This window comes from Fukomys damarensis, unplaced genomic scaffold (genome assembly GCF_012274545.1).
Source record: "Fukomys damarensis isolate Sample0158 unplaced genomic scaffold, DMR_v1.0_HiC HiC_scaffold_23, whole genome shotgun sequence".
Lineage (NCBI taxonomy): Eukaryota > Metazoa > Chordata > Mammalia > Rodentia > Bathyergidae > Fukomys > Fukomys damarensis.
In genome coordinates this window covers 14,500,480-14,514,775 of record NW_022900935.1, presented here as the reverse complement: position 1 = coordinate 14,514,775, position 14,296 = coordinate 14,500,480, and the positions used below count along the sequence as shown (strand labels likewise).

General features: G+C 37.5%; 1 protein-coding gene across 2 annotated transcripts in view; it reads right to left on the bottom strand.

Moving 5' to 3' along the window:
- The window catches only part of Phc2 (polyhomeotic homolog 2), a 100,699-nt gene that overhangs the window by 60,763 nt on the left and 25,640 nt on the right, over positions 1–14,296 (bottom strand). The window contains exon 1 of one of the 2 annotated variants that reach the window (XM_033767666.1): positions 1,232–1,320. The exons of the other annotated variant lie outside the window; for it this stretch is intronic. The gene's annotated coding sequence lies outside the window, so the exon portion shown is untranslated. Of the gene's footprint in view, positions 1–1,231; positions 1,321–14,296 lie in introns of those variants that run through there. 2 annotated transcript variants of the gene reach the window in all.

Here is a 14,296-nt window from a genome sequence, read left to right as displayed (position 1 = left end):
TGTTAGGCTCACCCACTGGAGACAGCAAATCTTTGGGGTGAGGGGTGTGGTTGGGAGGATCTCCTGAGCCTGGGCTACAGTCTTCTTCTGATAAATCTGCATATTTTTATCACTTCTACAAAAATGTTCCCCTCTGTATCATGCCTGGGACTATCTCCTTTGATCAGGCAAAAAAAGAAAAGAAAAAAAAAGGCAGTGCTTCTATTTTAGCAATTAAATTAAATGGATTCTAAAAAGTCAGATGTGGAGCTTAGAGAGGCTGATCTGAGGAGGGTGCCAGAGGGGAAAGACAAGCCAGGGAGAGTACACAGAGGAATCTCAGAGGAGGCAATGAGCAACCAGACACACAAGGAGTCATTAATCTGGCAGACAATGAATGGCAAAAGGCAATTATCTTGCCTGGGGTTGTAGTGAGCTAGTGAAGTATGCAGTATGGCAATGGAGGGTCTAGTGTAAGGGCAGGGTCACTGCAAGGGAAATGAAAGGGAGGGCAAGACAAGGGAGTTGGAGGTGGAAAGCCACCTGGCGCTGGCATGAAGGGAAAGTGCTCATGGTTTTTATGGATATTCAGTACTCTGTGGAACTGTCCATGGCTGTTCATCTGCCAGGGATCTACAGCTGTCATCCTTGGACACAACCTTGAAAACGAATTAGGTGTTTTGGTTGTATGTGCACATGCACTTGCACATACCCATGCACACATAAACACACAAATGTTTTTACATCTACCTGCAAAGTCTAACCAGGCACAGGGTTAGGCTGAGGACTGCCTGGATGAATAACTGAAGGACAACATGCCAGAACACTGGCAGAGTTATAACAGACAGTTCTAAATTTCAATTTCAGGAGCTTCCTTCCACATTTCACAGCATGCTTGATTTTTCTGTCACATGCCTCATTCATACATTCTAGTGTTCTGTTCCTTGCAGGCACTCTGAAGCCCTGCCACTGAATTCTTACCTACCTATACACATTCTCTAGGCACATTCACGTATTCACCCTCACTCAAGTCATCCTCATATATTAAATACTATCTTCTGCTTTAAAAAATTGCTTCAAATGTCAAAGTTGCTTCCATAGCTTCTGTTCCTGCTGTCTGCAGGGCCCTGCCAGCTTTGTCATTCTTACAGGAAAAAAAAAAAAAAAAAAAGGAAAAGAAAAAAGAAAAAGAAAAATGTACCAATATTGGCGTGACTGAGTAAAGAGCCCAACATAAAGCAGATTGTCCTACCGTGGGATGCAGGTTTGTGGCTATGGTGTCCCCGCCTTCAAGACCATCCCATTTATCTCTCTTTGTTCCACTCCCTCTCTCTTCCTGCACAATGCTGCAATCACACACATACTCTGGGTTGGAAAAAAAGAGGACAGCCTAATTTCCTGATGATTATGTTGTTACCTAGCAACAGCCAATCAGGAGCTGGGCTTTTTGTCTGCAGTATTTCATGCAAATAGTTTGAAGAAATTGCAGGGTAACACAGGCTGCTTAGTCTGTCTTCTCAGGGGACACATTACAGAATACAACCAACCCAAAAGGGGACTATTGAAGCCAGGCACATGCTTCAGAGAGCAGGCCATCTGATCTCATTCCCTTGCCTCTCTGCCGGATACCCTCTTACAAACCACGCAGGTTCCATGGAGACAATCAGGGAGGCCAAAACTTGAGGAGAAGCCATGCTTACCTCGGGACTCTGTGCTGACAATGTGACCCCAGAGAAATCTCTGATACTCTCAAAACCCTACTTTCTTCCCAGGCAGACAAAGAATATTGGCTGCTCTATAGCTGTCTGTAGAGGACAAGAAGGAGAATCCTCTTCAATTCTCCTACTCAGAAAACAGCTAAAACCTGGTACTTCTCTGATTCAAAAGCTTCATGCTGGCCTGTCGCACATGGAAAACCCATTATTTGCAACTACACTCTTTTTGGCCCTAATAGGCAAATTCTCATATAAATAGGTAAATGAGACAAAGCATACTACTTATGACATCCCTTAAAGAGATTTGTTTTTCTTTGAACAAGTACTGAGCATTTTATATAAAACACTGTCGGGAGCCACACATGCCAACTATGTGTGGCTCGTGGCCAGTTTAATCAGAGCTGGATGGTGCCATATGAAGTGGACTCAGCAGATAATCTCCAAGACTGTCTCCTCAGGGGTAGCAGCCTGGCTTCACAGAATAGGGATCAGATTTTAATAGGTTTGTTTGTTGTTGTTGATCCAATATTCAGTACACCAGAGTCAATGAAGGCATATACTAGGACCTTAGCTGCTGGAGAGTTCTCAGTTAACCAATTCTAACCAGCAGACTAGTAAAGGTTCCTTGTTGGTTCCATGGGGGCAATGATCAGCCCAAGTCACCAACAGGAATGGAAAACCAATGGAAAATCTCTATCCTGCTGATTTGTAGCATTTACAAATTTGTAAGTCAAGATATAATTACACTCCAATCATTATACGAAGGTAGTGACACCTCTCCCACCTCTGATGCTCAGCCTCCAGTACAGCGCCACCTTAGGGGAGCAAAGAAAAGAACTGTTAATCTGCCTTTGTTCAGAAAGGCAGAGTTAGGGAATCCGACTGGTGGTCCTCCAGTGAATTTCAGAAAAATTTTCTCAGTTATGCACTTTAGTCCTTATAAAGTTGGAATACACAGTAAAAACACCATTTTGCAGAAGGGAATCTAATGAACAATTTCCTCTAAGTTGCACAGCTACAAAGTGGCAAACTGGCCAATACAAAACTGGCCTTTTGACTCTAAAGCCTGTACTATCATGGCCATAGGAGACCCCCCAAGACGTTATAACAATAAAAGTAAAGGAGAAAAGGAATGGCAACAAAAAGCTACTTTTCAAAGTAAGAAAAAAAATCAACTTTTCACATTTATTATAGATACCTGAAGGTCTTTCATCTGGACCTAATGTTAAATCTTCGATTATTCACCTTCAGCTGTATATTATAACTACTGGGTGAGAATGTCAGAAATACCTATGCTTGGGTCCCACTCCTGACCAATTAATTAAGAATCTTCTGAGGGAGGGGCAGTGCTTTTTAAAAGCTTCACAAGAACAGCAATCTAGTCTGGGAAATGGTTTAGCAATTTATTTTAACATTTTAATTTTAATTGATACATAATATTTGTACTTATTTATGTGGTACAGTGTGACTTTTGATTTTCTTTTTTGTACCAGGGATCAAACTCAGGTCCTTGCACTTGCCAGGCAGGGGGCAGAACCACTGAGCTAAATCCCCAGCCAGTGTGATTTTTGATATATGTAAACAATGTGTAATGATCAAATCAGGGTAATTAGCATATATATCCTCAAACATTTTTGTTGTCTCTCTGTGTTAGATTATTCAATATTGTCTTTTCTAGCTGCTATGGAATATACAGTAAATTTTTATTAACTATAGTCACCCTCCTGTGCTATAGAATACTAGAACTTAACCCTACTAGCTAACTACACTCATTAAATCCCCTCCTCTCCTCTTACCCTTACCGGCTTCTGGTAGCCATTATTTGACTCTCTACTGCTGTAAGAAACACTCAAACTTCTTATAAAAATGAAACATGCACCTACTCTATGGCCTGGAAATTTCATTCTTAGGAATTTATTTAAGCAAGATGAAAACATTTTTTCATAAAAATCTTGTACAAAATATATAGACATGTTTGTGGCAGTTTCATTCTTAATAAGCTACTCATTCAAGGGAATACTGATCATCAATAAAAAGGAACAAACACTGATATACACAATAACAGATGAATCTCAAAAATAGTACACTGAATAAAAGCTTTATACATGTTAAGGGTTTTATAAGGGTTATTTAAGAGGTACAAAATACAGTTAAATAGGAAGATTAACATATATATTTAACAGTACAGAGTCTATAGTAATAGTTTATTATATATTTCAAAATAACTAGAAGAGAATTTTGAATATTCCAACACAAAGAAAGAATATATGCAGTGATGGGTATGTTAAATGAAACTATATGTCCCATTTATACGAATTTCTAAGAACAGGAAAAGTTAATCTATGGTGGAAAAAAATTAGAGCAGTGGTTGACTCTAAAACTAGTGGGAAGCGAAGGGTAGAGAGTGGCTAGGAAGGCGAATGAAGAGACCTCAAGGCTGACCAGTGATAGTGATTTATATTCCAGCAATGTATACATTTGTCAAACTTATAGAACGTTCTTCAGATTTGTGCATTTCATAGTATATTTTACCTAAAAAACAAACAAATATTAAACTTTAATAATATGCATGCTGAAGTATTTAGGGGTGAAGTACAATAATGAAGGCAACTTACATTGAAATACATTTTAGAAAAAGATAAACTGGACAGATTCTCCTCAGGTAAATCTAGTGAGCAGGTATTGGGATAAAAGGCTGCTCTTAATTTTCTTAGTTGAAAAATTTGAAATGAGTAACATTATGCTCCTAAACCTGCAGAGATAATTCCAGCCACCCTACCCCCACCCCAAGTATCTGAAACCTTGGGATAAATATCCAGAATGAAACAAGACTTGCTAGAATTAGGCTATATCTTAGGGAGACATTATGGCCTACTTCACACTAGACTTAAATAGGACACATCATCTGATATGTGGTCTCAGGAATGGAATAATTGAAATAAGGACAGTTCTAAAAATTCTGGACAATATAGTAACTATACTATTCTCTAAATTAAAAAAAAAAAGTCTTAAGCCAACCTCAGTAGGCGTAAAAGTAAAGTACTTATTCACTACTCAGTATATGACACAAAGACCTCCTATTTAACCTGATTCTCCTCCAGGACTTATACCACTGGTCTTCTCAGACTCTGTCATTTTCTCTAGCTCTGTTTTTCCAGAAGTCCAAAGGGACAGGGCAGGATCAGGTATTTGAAGAGGAAGAAGCTGCTTTGTGGTGCCTTAAAGGATCTCAATAGACAGTTGCTTTTAATGGGGTGGGCAAAGAGTGAGGGGAGGAGTAAAGGGGGAAATAATAATGCAGTCAAGTGCAATATGGAGCCTCTATTCCCTGAACTGCCCCATTTATTCTGCATAATTGCTTCATTTCCACTGGCAGTGCATCTCCAAATGAATTTCATTGCTGGTGCCTTGGATATCATATTGATTACCAGTCTCATCGATCCCTATCTTGCTAATTAGCATATAAATTAGCCATTTGGGGGGAGACATTAGGCGAAATTGAATTTTCCCCTTAATCTTCTTTCAGAAGGTAAATGAAAATAGATGTGGCCTGTTAAGGCCCATGGCCTTCCTCCGACACAAACTAAGTGCTGTTCATGCAGCACTTAGGAACTCTCTTGTGGAGGGAGACAGAAAGGAGGCTCGTGAAAGAAGCCTTCCTACCCCTAACTGATGCAGCTGCCACCAGAACCATTAAAATTATCCAGAAAACTTGAGTCAGAGGACAGATCTGTGAGCTGAGGTACATTTTCTTGAAGGACACAGCTGAGCTGACAGAAGGCAGGGCCCCTCCCAGAGAGACTTTAGCAGAGGACCTGTGATACAGCAATCCCCGTGGTGTTTGTTCCCAAGGCTGGAATGGAGAATGCCATTCTTTTCTTTGGTTTAATGCCATGACTAGAAGGATGGACTCAAAAGATCTGTGTTGGACCCTATGGAAATCAGTATGGAGGCTCCTCAAAAAATAAAACTAGAAATTTCATTTGACTTAGCTATTCCCTTTCTAGGTATTCTCCCAAAAGAGTCAAATTCATCACATTACAGAGACACATGCACAGCCATGTTTATATCAGCACAATTCATAATAGCTAAATGTCGGAAGCAGCCTATATTTTCATCAATAGATGAGTGGATAAAGAAAACATGGTATTTATACACAATAGAGTACTACTCTGCCTCAAAGAAGGATAAACTTGGGTCATTCACATGTAAATGAATGCACCTGGAGACTATGACATCAAGTGAAATAAATCACACACAAGCATAAAATCACATAATGTCTCTTATATAAGAACCCCAAAATATAAATAAAGAGCAAAACAAAAGACAGGAAGTACGGAGCTCTTTTTCAAATGGGAAGATCAAGAGATGGAGGGAGTTGGGAGGAAGAGGAGGGAAAGGAGATGAAAAGAATTGAGATGAAAAGAATTGAGATCTGTTAAGTACATGTACCAACACCTCACATGGATGTAATCACTATCTAATGCAAATATGTACTAATAAGAAATTAAAACTGAGAAAAAGGTCTGTTTTGGAATGCCCGCTCTACCTCTTACCAGCTGAGTAGTCTTGCATATGTTACCTCTCTACACCTTCTGCAGGATGGGTATAATCACAGCCCCTATCCCACTAGGTAGGTGTAAGAACTGAACCATATACACTGAGGCAGTGTATATGGAGCATTTCATGCGATGCCTGGCATACAGTAGAGCTCATGGAGCCTCCTCTTCCAGCAGCACTGCCAGGACCAGAGACCACACAGGTACCTGAGGACATCTAATTCCAGGGTTCTCCAGAGGCAGCTGCTCAGCTCTGAAGTGCACATTCCTCTAGACTTTTAGGTGCTAAGGCTCTAGGACAGTTCACAGTCCCGGGAGCAGCAGCATCACATCACTGGGAACGTGCTGGAAATGTAGAGCCATGGCCCACCCCAGACTCACTGCACAAGGAACTGCCATGTATAAAAGAGCTTGAGCACTGTTTTTGAGCAATCCTCTTCCTAATCTTACACTATGAGTGGAGGAAGGGACTGGGGCAATCACTTAGTCAAAAACCCAGGCTCAGAAAGCAGCTTGCCTACAGTGAGGTCCCGGCACAGCCCAGATAAGGCTTTTGGTCTCCTGACCGGAGATCAGTCTAGATTCAGTGGTGGCCCTGCTGAGATTGTTTCTCTGGCAGCACAGAGCTGTGTTCCTTTTTGTGAGGTGGTCTGTGTCAGTGGTTTTGATCCAGCCACTGGGCTTTGAAAGGAGACTCAGTTCCCTTCGGGATGCTGTCGGGAATTCGGAGGTCTAGTTACTGTGATGACCTCACACAGGATACTGAGGCAGTGGAGGAGAGAAGCTTTGATGACCTCTGTGACCCTCTGCCCTTTGAACTCTGAATGCTTCCCACAAGGGCACACAAGAAACTGTGGACAATGATGGCCATAGAGAGGGCAAGTGGGTGGTAGAGAGACTCAGTGGTAGGGAGGCAGGTGAGAGAGGGGCGTGTTTTTCACTGTATGCCCTTTTGAATTTTTTAAACTTTGTTCTCTGTGGATGTAAAACATATCCAAGAATTACTTAATAAATAATAATTTTAATAAGAATTCCTCAGATAGATAGCAGTTACACACAATATTCTCTCTGGCCCTGCCAATGGATCATCTATTCTACTTATGACTGCTCTACCCTCTTCCCTGAAGCCTGAAACTTAAAGTACTGTGGAAAAATTCAAAGGCTGGAATATAAATAAAGCATAGTGAGTATGACTAAGCTGTTTCCTTATTAGAAAGTGGAGTGCTTTGCAATGTTCTAAATGATATTAAGTAGGTGTTAAGTATGATTTAAAGCCCACCTCCACCCCATGACATCACAGTGAGAGAAAGAATTGGACCTTGCTCTAATGGGCTTTCACTTGACTTGGAATAACCAATACAGATGAAAAGCCACTTAGCTTGTTACAAACAGAGAACGTATGCTATTATGTCACTTTTATTGATTACATGTTACTTAGCATGTAGTTTAGCTGAGAGAATATATTACAAAATGTTAAGAATGACTGCTTTGAATGATAGAGTTACTAGAGATTTTCACTTTTCTCATTTATGCTTTTATTTTCTGAATTGTCTACATAAAAAAAATCTGGGCTTCAATATCACAGGATCCTTTGCACAAAATATAAGTGAAAGATAAAACCTCAGGGAAAGGATCCTATCTGGACAGGGGGTCACTCAGGAGCTGGTAGCACAGGACTGCCTGCATGGGCCACAGAGTTCAGACACCTGCTGCACCAGAGGCTAGAGGCGTTATTGGTCTCTTAAATTCATATTCCAGTGGCCTTCAGAACCATTTGGCATTTTTCAGAGCTAGATGGCACACAGTTGGGAGGTACCAGATTCCTAGGACTATCTCCAAGTAGAGAGTACAGGTGGTTAAAGACAGCTCCTGATCCAGATATTGAGCAAGAAGTATTCTTGGGCAAGTCCATTTGACATTTTCAGCCTCCATTGTTGCTGGGAGGGTAGGTGAAGCAGACACAGACTTTGACATTATTGTAAGGTCAATGAAATGTACATAAGGCAAAATGTAAACAATTCTACTGCAGAGATACAAAGTGAATGGTGCAGCAGCAGTGCGGCATGTTGGAGTGTTCAGGCCTCTGTCCTTCACTGTGAGCATGATCTAGGATGAAGTGCTGTACCACACTGAATTGCTAATTCCTCATCTACAATGGAAATTGTATTCCTTGAAGCAGAAACCTGTAAAACCTCGAATAGTACTCACACACAGCAGCCTGTTCACAGAAGCGGCTATAATTATTGTTATGGGCACAGAGCTCACGAAGGCCATTAGGCCCATATTACAGTCACATTATCATCATTGCTGTCCCCACTTCCAAAGAGCCATACAATTACAGGTAAGTGTATATCAAAAAGCTCAGTTATTGGCTCTAAGTTTTCCTCACAGGTGCCACACAAAGAGGCCAGTCTTTTTATTTGTTATCATTGACCTAAGCATGCTCGCCTTTAGAGACACGCAAACAGCCTACATAGGTTTCAGTCAATTTATCTTTTTTTTTTAGGCTTCACATGACCCAGTGGGTGGTTTATATTTTAGGACTGTGACTAAGTCATCTCTTCTGAAATGTCTACAACAGGGTCCCTGCACCATGGAATTTTTCAAAGAAGCTGGTACTACTGAAGTAACAGGGTACGAGAAAGAATAAAGGAACAGAAGTCAAAGACCTCAACCCCAAAACATTTTAGGTGGAAATGCTCAGGATATATTGAGGGGAAAGAGGAGGAAAGAAGCTTTAAGATATTTATAAAATAATAGCAAGTGAACATAATTAACCCACAGTTATGTCTACCTCTCATAGTAACTATGTTTCTGAAAACTGTTATGTCAGTATTCTTATTTATAAGGTATGGTAGACTCATAAATCATCAAGAAAAAGATAATTTAGTGGGAAAATAATCAAGAGATATAAACAAGCAATTCATCACTATTAATAAAAATCATAAAAATCTTATAAATAAAAGATGTTTAATCTACCTCATATTTAAAGAAATGCAAATCAAAATAGTAACTCTAGGATTGGCAAAAATTTTGAAATATGATAACCCAAGGCTGATGTAAGATGTGTAGTACATGTCTAAGACTTCTGGTAGGAGTGTAATTTGGAATATCCTCTTAAATGGGAAATTAGCAATAGATAATTTTTTTTTTTTGGTACTGGGGACTGAACTCAGGTCCTTGTGCTTGTGAGGCAAGTGCTAGAACCACTGAGCTAAATCCCCAGCCTAGCAATAGATAATTTTTTAAGCACATTCTCTTTGACCTAAAAGTTATGTTTATAGGAATTTACATTCAGGAATATCTGAATGTAATATAGAATTTTCAGACATATGTATAAGGATGTTCACCACAGCATTACTTGTCAGAGCAAAAATCTGGAAACAAACCAAGTACTCATCAGCAGTGCAGCAGTAACAATAAGAAAAGCAGCAGTGAAAGAGAAAAAAATAACAGTGGTCAACATTTATTGGGCATTTACTATGGGGTTGGCAGGCTCCAATGCTTTACTTGCTTTTCTTAACTAAGTAAAGTCTAGTCAGTCTGGATTTCAGGATTTCAATCAAGAGTTTTTCTTAACCAAGAGAACACTCACTTCTCCAAAACATCTTCAGATTTTTATAGTCTATACTACCGAATTTAACCTTCAAAATTATTTTCATACATATGATGAGATGCCATATTTTAAGGGGAAAAATGAACAGGTGCTCAATTGTACCACTTATGCAACATAATAGAAATCCTAACCATCATAGTAAAGCAAGAAAAAGAATTCAAATATATAAATTAAAAATAGAGGGGAAAAAGTAATCTGCAAGTATCTGCAAGTAATCTATAATTATTATTGTTATGGGCACAGAGCTCACTAAGGCCATTAGGCCCATATTATAGTCACATTATCATCATTGCTGTCCCCACTTCCAAGGAGCCATACAATTACAGGTAAGTGTATATCAAAAAGCTCAGTTATTGGCTCTAAGTTTTCCTCACAGGTGCCACACAAAATGGCCAGATTACAAAACGTAATCTTACTTGCAGATTACATAGAAAATCTGATTGAATCCACAGATTAATGATTAGAACTAGTAAGAATTATGCAAATTTCTAGCTACAAATCAACTTGTAGAAATCATATGTATTTTCACATATTAGCAATAAAGAGTTAAAATGAAATCTTAAAAAATACACCCTTTACAATGGCATCAACAAAGATATAATATCTAGGAATAGAACTAATAAAAGTACACAAAATACTCAGGGGGGTAAATTAGAAACTTAGTAAAAAACATTTAGGGAGGGTTGAAGGGAGGGAGGGGGAGGTTATTGAAAAATTAAGATATATTATGTACACATACCAACTCTCCACGAAGAATGTAATCATTATGTACTGCAATCAGGTACTAATAAAAAATAAAAGTTGAAAAAATTAAAAGACCTAAATAAGTGGAGAGATACACTATGTTCATGGTTTCGAAAACTTCATAGTATGTTATTTCTTCCTCAGTCTATCTATAGATTAAGTGAAATTCCAATTTGTCTCCAGAGTTTTAAAAAAGCTTGACAAACTGATTCTAAAATTTATATAGAAATGCAAAAGACCAATAATAGACAAATCACTCTTAAGAGTAAGGAGGAGAATTGCTCTATCTGCTCTGATCATTGAAAGCAAATTTGTTATTAACACTACTTGTGAAACACACTGTTCTTGACCTGCAATAGTGAACATGCCTTCTTCATGTCATGATATCATACTGGTAACTTTAAACTGATCATGGTGGCAGTATTTATATTACAAAGATTAGAAAATATTATAGATCAGTGCTTTTTATAAAATATACCCACATATTTATAAACACTAGTTATACAGCAGATAGGTTTATCATATCAGTAGAAAAAAGCAGTCATATTTCATTAAATGGCATGTGAAAACCAGGGATGCATATGGAGAAGTTAAATTGATACTCCATCTCAGAACAAACTCCAAATTTACATATATTAAATATTTAAGCGAAAAGACATTGTCTAGACCCATATCTCTCACCAGGCACTAAACTAAAATAAAAATGGATCAAAGTACTGAATGGTAAAACAGAAATACTTAATCTGCTGGGAGATGAAATAGGTAAAACTCTTGAATATATAGGTGTAGGCAAGCACCTTCTGAAAAGAACAACAATTACACATGAAATAATATCTAGAATCAACAAATGGGATCACAGCAAATTAAAAGTTTCTACACACTAAAGCAAACAACTAACAAAGTGAAAGAGACGATCTACAGATAGGGGAAATTTGTTTTTGCCAGCTAACCCTTGGACAGAGGACTAATATCTAAAATATATATATAACTCAATCCCTACAAATAAAAGTCCCAATCAAAAAGGGGCAATTGAAATGAACAGACACTTCCAAGAAGTAATATAAATGCTCAATAAATGCATGAAACAATAGTCATCTCTGTCCATTAGAGAAATGCAAATTAAAATACACTGAGATTCCATCTTACTCCAGAAAGAATGGCCATCATCAATAAATCAAATAATAACAAAGGCCAGAGTGCTGAGGGGAAAAGGAACCCTTTTACAACGTAAGGTAAACTAGTACAAACACTATGAAATTAGCATGGTGATTCCTAAAAAAAAAAAAAGAAAAATATTAATTTCATTTGACCCAGCTATTTCCCTTCTAGGTTTCTTCCCCAAAGAGTTAAAGAAAGACATCATATTACAGTGATATATGTGAACCCATGTTTACAGCACTGCAAATTGCAATAGCTAAATCTGGGAAGCAGTTTACATGGACATCAACAGATGATGGATAAAGAAAATGTGGTATCTATACACAATGGAGTGCTACTTTGCTATAAAGATAAAATTTAGTCATTTTTAGGAAAATAGATGTACCTTGAGACCAAATGTCTAGTGAAATAAATCAAACACACAATTTAAATATCACATGATTTCACTTATACGAGACACCCAAAATATAAATAAAGTGCAAAATAAAAGGACAGATAATAGAAAATAAATAAATAGATAGACCTTTTGTATACCGGAAGGGGATCAAGAGATGAAGGGAGTGAGTCAGGGAAGGAGAAACATTTAAAAAAAGAATCAAGAGGTGTTATGTACATGTACCAACTCTTCACAAGGAATATAGTTACTATGTACTACAAGTATATAGCAATAAATAAATAATTGATTACATTAAAATAAAAAACTTCTGTTGTTCACAAGGCATCATAACAAGACTTATACTGAAGATAAAATTCTGCATCACACATAATGAATAAAGGATTTGTGTCCAAAATATTAAAAAGAACTTATCTATAGGTAAAAGATATAGTACTATAGAAAAATAAGCATTATATAGTTGAATTGGATTTTCTCTTTTGGGCACACTCTCAGATCAAAATTATAAAAATGTCACATTAATAATTAGGAAAGTATAAATTAAAGCCACAATGAGATAAAATTTCATACATATGAAACTGACATCATTTTTTGGGGGGTACCTGGGATCAAACTTGGGACCTTATCATTGTGAGGCAGGCGGCAGCACCACTGAGCTAAATCTCCAGCCCCTGACATCAATTTTATAGATGATATCAAACACTGGGGAGGATATGGAGAAATAGTAATCCTCATGTAGATGGAGTGGTATAAATTAACTTAATCACTTTAGAAAATAGTCTAGTATTTCACAATAATGTGGAACATACAGTATACAACCTAGCAATCCTATACATATCTCATATATATGTGTGTGTGCACATATACACACACATACATATATGTATATTCACCTTATGAAAATTTGCACATGTTCATAAGGTAACATGAATTATGATGTTCCTCATAGAACTGTTCTTTTTATAGCAAATAAATAGAAATGACCCAAATGTCTATCATAAACAGAATAATAAAAAAATATTGTGCATAGTAGTCCAACAGAATATAATGGTGAAAATGAATGAACTACAATCTCTTGCAACATAGACACATTTCAAGCACATAATTTTGAGCAAAAGAACCAAGATTCAGAATTGATACAGGCTGATTTGATTTATAGAGGTCAAAACCAGCTGTAACTAAAAATGTATATTGTGAAAAATAACAGTGTATTGTTTATGGAATAATTCATGTGTGAAATGGGCAGAGGAAGAAGGATAATATGATCATGAAGGGACAATAAGGTGTCTTCCAGGGTTCTATTTCCTAATTTGAGAGGAGAGGTAAATGCTGTATTGTTCAAATACTACATATACTTTTTATATTCTATATAATTAAGCATTTAATGGTAAAACAAATTTAAAACATCAAGTGTCTTAGGCATGCCAAGCTTGTGGTCTATGGGTTGCATGTGGTCCAAGACAGCTAAATGGCACCTAAAATCATAAGTTTTCAACATTATATGTGATTTTCAGTGATATTTTTCATGAATTTGCATGGTGTCAAGAGTAGACCGTGGGGGTGATGATGTAACTCTGTGTAGAGGAGGGCAGAGTCTCCTTTCTGCTCCTGTCATGTACAGTCAGTTGAACTGAAACCTATGTGTATCAGATGTTACATATGCACTTACGTGACTTGGTAAGTAATGAAATGATTACAAATTAAATTATTCCAACCTACCTACATGTATGTGTCTGTGAAGGCATGCATTTATTATTATGAAGAAGCCATGTACATTTCCTTATTTACTTATTAAATGTGGGCCTATGTAATTTTTGTGCAATAATTCATAAGTTAAAATATTTTCAACACGTGATAGAGGAAGTACAGAAATTATTTTTTGCTTATAATTTTGTTATAAAATTAGTAGTTACAAAAACTACTAATAGAGATGTTACAATTAAAACTTTGAAGAAAAAAATTTTGTTAAATACATTAACTATATTATATAGTTTATATGTGGCCTAAGACAATTCCTCTTCACTCAATGTGGCCTAGGCAAGATGAAAGGTTGGACATCCATGGTCTGCCCTATGCAAAGATACTGTGGATACTGAAGTAAGATTGATTAGATTCCATCTCTTCCCTACTA